The sequence below is a fragment of the Tupaia chinensis genome, unplaced genomic scaffold, assembly GCF_000334495.1.
Source record: "Tupaia chinensis unplaced genomic scaffold, TupChi_1.0 Scaffold141490_1, whole genome shotgun sequence".
In the NCBI taxonomy this organism is placed as follows: domain Eukaryota; kingdom Metazoa; phylum Chordata; class Mammalia; order Scandentia; family Tupaiidae; genus Tupaia; species Tupaia belangeri.
The window spans coordinates 120,713-128,205 of NW_006201352.1; the positions used below are offsets into that span (position 1 = coordinate 120,713).

Consider the following 7,493-nt stretch of genomic DNA (forward strand, 5'->3'; position numbering starts at 1 on the left):
AAAAAAAAAAAAAAAAAAAGCACATCATGAGTCAGGTCTCAGTACAAAGCAGGTACACCTGAGTAAATGATATAAGACTATGATGCTGGGTAAAGTCTCTTCACACTCTAAATGTATGTGATTTAATGTATGAATAGTAATAAATATATATATATAGATAAAACAAAAAAGAAACTCTTCTCATCAAGAAAAATATTGCTCAAGTTTAAATGAAAAGTAGCTCTAGGAGCTTAATGTATTAAACATCCATATGTTTAATGGGAAAATATTGTTCAATTACTAACTGGAAAAAACTTTTAATTATCTCTCTCCTTAAGCACTGAGAGTAAGGTGTATGCCATCAGAAATGCAGTAACACTGAATTATTTAGGTGTAGAAACCTAACATCTAGCTACCATTTTATCCCAATGAATAAAGGAGTTGTTCATTTCTTCCATCATATTGTGACTTACAAAAGTCTCCTAGTACCTAAGGGAGACTTAATTATAGATCTTTAAATGGAACACACTCATCTCACTGAAAATTTAAAAATAGATTTAGAAGACAGTAAGACAATCCTCAGGATCTGATGTAAGTAATATTCTTTCATTATCAGGGTTCTGAGACATTTGATCTTGGCCAACATTTCTAGGAAGCAGAAATGGAGACAAGGCTAAATGGAATACAGCACATACAAAGTAAATGAATATGGAAGGTTTACTGCTAAGCAAAGCAATCCAGACTATGAAAGATTTCGTGTGTCCCCACTTAATATACACCAAATGTCTACACTAGGGGAGAAACTGGAAGATACAAAAGCATGGAGAACAATTGCAGATACTAGAGACAGCATGGGAGAAAACTGAAAAGGGTGAAAGGAAGGGAATCAAGGAGAAAAAGAAGCAAAACATTTAAGGGACATAAAGATGGAAAATTATCTGTTAATAACATGTATGATAATATCTTTAACTGGACTAATACACAGTATATTCATGCTTGGAAAATTCATTTTGCAAGCTGTAATGATATACAGTGAATGAATGTATAAAAAAATATGTAAAAAGAATCTCTTCCCACAAGAGGAGAAAAACTGTTATGTCACAGAAAAAGGAGGCTGGAACATAGCTATAGAGTTGTGATAGCTTTGCTGTAGGTACAGAATCCATCCCTCTTATCTTGAAAGGAAAACTCAAGCATCTGGAATGATTGGATAAGCATGGGAAAGGCTGAGCCTGCCCCACACCATAGTCTGTGCTCAATTGTATTTGACACAGCTGTGAGGAGTAGTACCATGTCTGTCATGTACATCCCACCACAAACTCCTCCCCTTCTGCCTGTTTTTTCAGCCCTTGGGCTTTCCTCAAAATCTTTGAAACAGACTGGAATCCACTGGCAGAAGCTTCAAGCAGGTAAGACACCACAGGGATAACCTACCATAGATTGTACCCAACTGGTAACCAGTTCTATGGAAGGAGGAAAATTCAGAACAAGCACGAAAACCAAATTTCAGCCTCATACATCTTACCCATGATGCTAAATAATCACCTCAGATTCCTTGTGAGGAAAACTGTCTAGGCTGACTTTATCTGACCCATTTGGGGGAAGTAGCCAAGACACAGAACACACAATGGTCTTAACTGCCAAGGGCCAAGAAGATGCCAAGAGCCAAGAAGATCCACTGGTTACATTCTCAATGACAATAGTTCTGGCTCATGATTTCCCCCTCATTAAATTCTGTTAAGCCCAACAGTGTGATAGGGTGGGACTGGAATGGTTTAAAATGGTCTTTTCCACATCTTAGATTAGGTTTCTTCCCAGTAGAGGTGAGGCTGATATTGACCATGATGGGCATACTCCTCAGCTTGCCTGGAATGATCTCATCTTTACAAAAAACATTCGGGGGAAAAAAAAAGGCAGGAAACATCTAGTTCTAAACTTCCTGCATTCAGTCCTTTACATTCTGTGTTAAATTTCAAGATGCAGACCTTACATATCAGTCTCCTCAAATCTGAGAGCCAAGTGTGTGGAAACTGTGAGAAGACCTGAATGAGCTAGGGCAACGATTGTAACCAACACCCAGTGATAATTGTCTGTGAAATAATTAGAGAGTTCATCTTCTCTATGGCTAGTAAGACAATCCTCAGGATCTGATGTAAGTAATATTCTTTCATTATCAGGGTTCTGAGACATTTGATCTTGGCCAACATTTCTAGGAAGCAGAAATGGAGACAAGGCTAAATGGAATACAGCACATACAAAGTAAATGAATATGGAAGGTTTACTGCTAAGCAAAGCAATCCAGACTATGAAAGATTTCGTGTGTCCCCACTTAATATACACCAAATGTCTACACTAGGGGAGAAACTGGAAGATACAAAAGCATGGAGAACAATTGCAGATACTAGAGACAGCATGGGAGAAAACTGAAAAGGGTGAAAGGAAGGGAATCAAGGAGAAAAAGAAGCAAAACATTTAAGGGACATAAAGATGGAAAATTATCTGTTAATAACATGTATGATAATATCTTTAACTGGACTAATACACAGTATATTCATGCTTGGAAAATTCATTTTGCAAGCTGTAATGATATACAGTGAATGAATGTATAAAAAAATATGTAAAAAGAATCTCTTCCCACAAGAGGAGAAAAACTGTTATGTCACAGAAAAAGGAGGCTGGAACATAGCTATAGAGTTGTGATAGCTTTGCTGTAGGTACAGAATCCATCCCTCTTATCTTGAAAGGAAAACTCAAGCATCTGGAATGATTGGATAAGCATGGGAAAGGCTGAGCCTGCCCCACACCATAGTCTGTGCTCAATTGTATTTGACACAGCTGTGAGGAGTAGTACCATGTCTGTCATGTACATCCCACCACAAACTCCTCCCCTTCTGCCTGTTTTTTCAGCCCTTGGGCTTTCCTCAAAATCTTTGAAACAGACTGGAATCCACTGGCAGAAGCTTCAAGCAGGTAAGACACCACAGGGATAACCTACCATAGATTGTACCCAACTGGTAACCAGTTCTATGGAAGGAGGAAAATTCAGAACAAGCACGAAAACCAAATTTCAGCCTCATACATCTTACCCATGATGCTAAATAATCACCTCAGATTCCTTGTGAGGAAAACTGTCTAGGCTGACTTTATCTGACCCATTTGGGGGAAGTAGCCAAGACACAGAACACACAATGGTCTTAACTGCCAAGGGCCAAGAAGATGCCAAGAGCCAAGAAGATCCACTGGTTACATTCTCAATGACAATAGTTCTGGCTCATGATTTCCCCCTCATTAAATTCTGTTAAGCCCAACAGTGTGATAGGGTGGGACTGGAATGGTTTAAAATGGTCTTTTCCACATCTTAGATTAGGTTTCTTCCCAGTAGAGGTGAGGCTGATATTGACCATGATGGGCATACTCCTCAGCTTGCCTGGAATGATCTCATCTTTACAAAAAACATTCGGGGGAAAAAAAAAGGCAGGAAACATCTAGTTCTAAACTTCCTGCATTCAGTCCTTTACATTCTGTGTTAAATTTCAAGATGCAGACCTTACATATCAGTCTCCTCAAATCTGAGAGCCAAGTGTGTGGAAACTGTGAGAAGACCTGAATGAGCTAGGGCAACGATTGTAACCAACACCCAGTGATAATTGTCTGTGAAATAATTAGAGAGTTCATCTTCTCTATGGCTGCTTAATGGGGAGAAATAGCACCTTGACCATTTCAAGTATTCTAGGATGAGAAATGAACCCATTCTTATTGAAACTAGGAAACAGTAGGCCAGGCATCAAGGGCAAAATGTTGACCTAGTCTGTATCCAGCATTCTCAGACAATGTGCTTTCAACACGTATCTCCCAAGAAAACCACACACAGTTGTGTGTCAGAAGTCAAAACCAAATAGCTTTGGATGAATTTCCCCTTATAATGTTAGCATTTTCTAGAATGTGCATTTTCTAGAATGTTCTACATGAGAATGACTAGAGGAAAAAAATGTTTAAAAACAAAAAAAGCAAATACTCGCAACACTCTAGAGTGTTTATGCCAAAAAAAAAAGAAATGGCTAACAGTTAGGAAAAATATATGTTTGTGGCATGTTGTGAAACATGTAAATAAGAAAGTATGGTCAATTAAATAAATGCAGTTGATACTGTTCCTATAGAAGCCCAGGTGCTGTACTTGCCAGATTAAAAACTAAGTCAACAGTTTAAAATATTTTCAAAGAATCAAAGGAAATCATGTAGGAATCATAAAAGAACATCTGGGAACAATGTATCACTAAACGGACTATCAATAAGGAGAAATTTTATTTAAATTCTGGAATTGCAAAGTATAATGAGATTTAAAATTCAGGAGAGGTACTCAATAGCAGGTTTGAGCTGGCAGAAGTAAGCAAACCAGAAGATAGGACAATTGAAATGATATAGTCTGAGGAACAGAAATTAAAAATGTAAATGGGGGTACCAGCAGATGGTATAATGGTTACATTGCTGAACTCCCACATTTGTTGACCACAGTCAGAGAACCAGACCCAGCAGCTTAACACTCACATTGGGGTATGTGTGTGTGTGCCCAAAATTGAGAGAATGGAGAAGGGATTGCAGCATGGAGAGCCCCCTGGGGAATGATTTCTTACTGTCTCTAGTGAATATATGCACCTTATAGAAAAAAAACCTAAGAAAAAAATATATAAATGAGGCCAGCCCTGTAGACCAATGGTCAAGAGAGCTGGATTCCCTATGGCTGACCATGTAGTTAGAGGTCTAGGTCCAGTATCATGAGAAAATCATGCATGCCCAAAATCCTGATAGAATGAAGGGATTGCAACATGACCACACCTCACTGGGGGGAGGAGGAGGTTGTCTCCATAACTCACTATCTTGTGCATGTGTCCTCTGACAAAAGAAAAAAATGATAAATGATTATAATTCATATACCTGTGGTATCTCAAGCATACCAACATACGTACAATGGTAGTTCCAGAAGAGAAAAAGAAAAGGAGGCAGAATTAATAAAGAAATAATGGCTGATAACTTTCTACATTTGATGGCAAATGTTACCTACATTTCCAAGTTCAACTAATACCAAATAGGACAAACTCAAAGACATCCACACCTGGACCCAACACAAACTGTTGAAACCCAAAGAGAATCTTGAAAGCAGCAAGAGAAAAGTGACTCACATACATGAGATCCTTGTGAGATTAACTGCTGGCTTCTCATTAAAAAAGAAAAAAGAACAGAAAGCAAGGAAACTCAAAAGTGTTGAAAGAAAATGGCCTGTAATAATTCTACAGCCAGTAAAATCATCTTTTAAAACTTGAGAATTAAGATACTTCCAAAATGAAAACTGAGACGAGTGAGGTGATCATATCCTCTTGCCTCACCCACGTCCTTGACTAGCCCAGTAGTAGTATGAAATCGAACAGAATCCGAGAGCTCACATCTTGTCTATCATGTGAGCTCAGTCAGACACAAAGCATGGGGTTACTTGGCTCATGAATTTATGATCTTATCATCTCTAACTTATTCCTTCATAAAAAGAAATTCCAGGGAGACAGAAGAGAGCATGAGCTCAAAGAATAAGTTCTGTTTTACTGACCCCTCCTGTAGGAGAGGAAGAGCAGCTAACCTCCGCTCACTGAAAAACTGTAGCAGATGGAGTAGCATAGGGAAAAAAATTCCTTCTAGTACTTCTTTATTTATGATCCTCCACTTAAGAGTGAGCCACTTAAGTGCATTGGCAATAAAACAGCTCCTCTGAGCAGGACTGAAGGTCACTTCTAGAAAACATTCCTAACTAAAGAATTCTTTTGGATGTGTCTCCTCTTTCATGTGTGGGACTATCAAGTTTCTCCTTGTTCAAAGTGACTGCTTCATATAATGTAAGTGATCTCTTCCATAGAACATGCTGAAAAGAGCAAGAACAGGGCAAATGCAGTAAGACACCTCCCTGTTTGGAAATCTTCAGTGGAATTTTGCTATAAATATATTTACATATTTAGATTTCAGAGAGCTTCCTCCTACCAACCCCCCAGGCCTGTGTACATAAGAAAAAACAGTTTTTAACTATTGAGAGTGTGGGACTCTTTGCTAACTGACCCGGAAGCTTTCTATAACAGCGTCTGGTAATTCAAGCATGTGGCACTGAGTCACAGTTCATCTTTTAGTACAGAATTCTCCCAGGCAGGACTGGCCTACAGGAAACTAGAGGTAGGAGGACACCCAACAAGAGCATGGCCCCAGACAATATAGCCTGGCACTTGAACCCTCTTGATTCAACTGCTAAACTCCGCATATATCCTGGAAATAATGCAGGAATATAGAGCATACTTTCTCTATGTACCAAAGATGAATTTGGCAGATACATGAACATAAGGAATTTTATATAGAAAGATTCCTCTGATAAACAGGCCTCTTCAGCTCTTTCACTTTTTATATCTTTAAATACTGACTCAAAATAAACACAAGAGTTACTTACCCTATGAAATCAAATGAATAGATTTTCATGTAGTTTTTAAAATTTTTAATTGCTTTTAGTTACTTTTAGTATTAATAATACTTTAGTATTAATAATATTGGCTTTCTCAACATATCAAGGCTGGTAAAATTTTTCTTACCTGAAGTTCACTCGGTATTCCTATTCTGAGGATGACATTGGAGAAGGAACAGTTCTGTGAGTCACCTTCACTGGTTTCCTTTCTAAGAAATCGAGTAACAGTTCTGCCAATAAACAAATTACTTGTACAAATTAAGGATTGTACATGGATATGAGCAGGCAATGTAACTTGCTCCTCCTTGAGGCCTCTACAGCAGAGTATAAATCAGTTATAATCCTGGTAACCACAAGTAGACAAGAACAGCTCTCTCATGAACTGGGGCAGTGGTAGGCTAAGAAATTAAGACATATTCTCAATTCTTGACATTTAACCAAAGAATTATAATCAGCTCAGGGCCATGATTGCCTCCATCAGAGGAGTCTAGACCACCTGACTCTTGCTTTTCTCTACTTATGTATGTGTATTTTCTTTCCAATCTATTTCCACTCAGGAACTTGTTCAGCCATGCAGGTCACAGCAATTCCTGAACTGTAGAGAAAGTCACTGTGTGGGTCTCATTTGAATTATAGAACTTCCAGATAGTGTGGATGTTGTCATATTAGTAAGGGAATTTTTATTCTAGTAGGAGCTCAGGAGGAAGGCTTTCAGATGATACTATCTCTAAGAGGAGTCCATCAGCTTGAAGAATAAGAAACAGAGAAAAGATAACCATTTCAGAGAAGTTACCTAACAGGTAACTGCCTCTGTGCTAGAGGTTAGTGACTTAAGGAAATATCTTACTTGATCTTCAGGTGACCAAGAGCAGCCCAACAATGCTGCTTGCTTTTGTTCCCCAAAGAAAGGGGAAAACGTTTCATGACTAAAATTCTTCTGTGTCAAAAGCCTAAGTAATCTCAGATGATGACTCAGTATGAAGTGGAAAAGCCATCCAGTGATATGTCCAGCCAGAACATACTCTTT

General features: G+C 38.4%; 1 pseudogene; it reads left to right on the top strand.

The window, feature by feature from the left end:
- The first annotated feature begins 1,195 nt into the window (after positions 1-1,195).
- Positions 1,196-7,493, top strand: part of LOC106733222 (cytoskeleton-associated protein 2-like) — a 43,385-nt pseudogene continuing 37,087 nt past the window's right edge.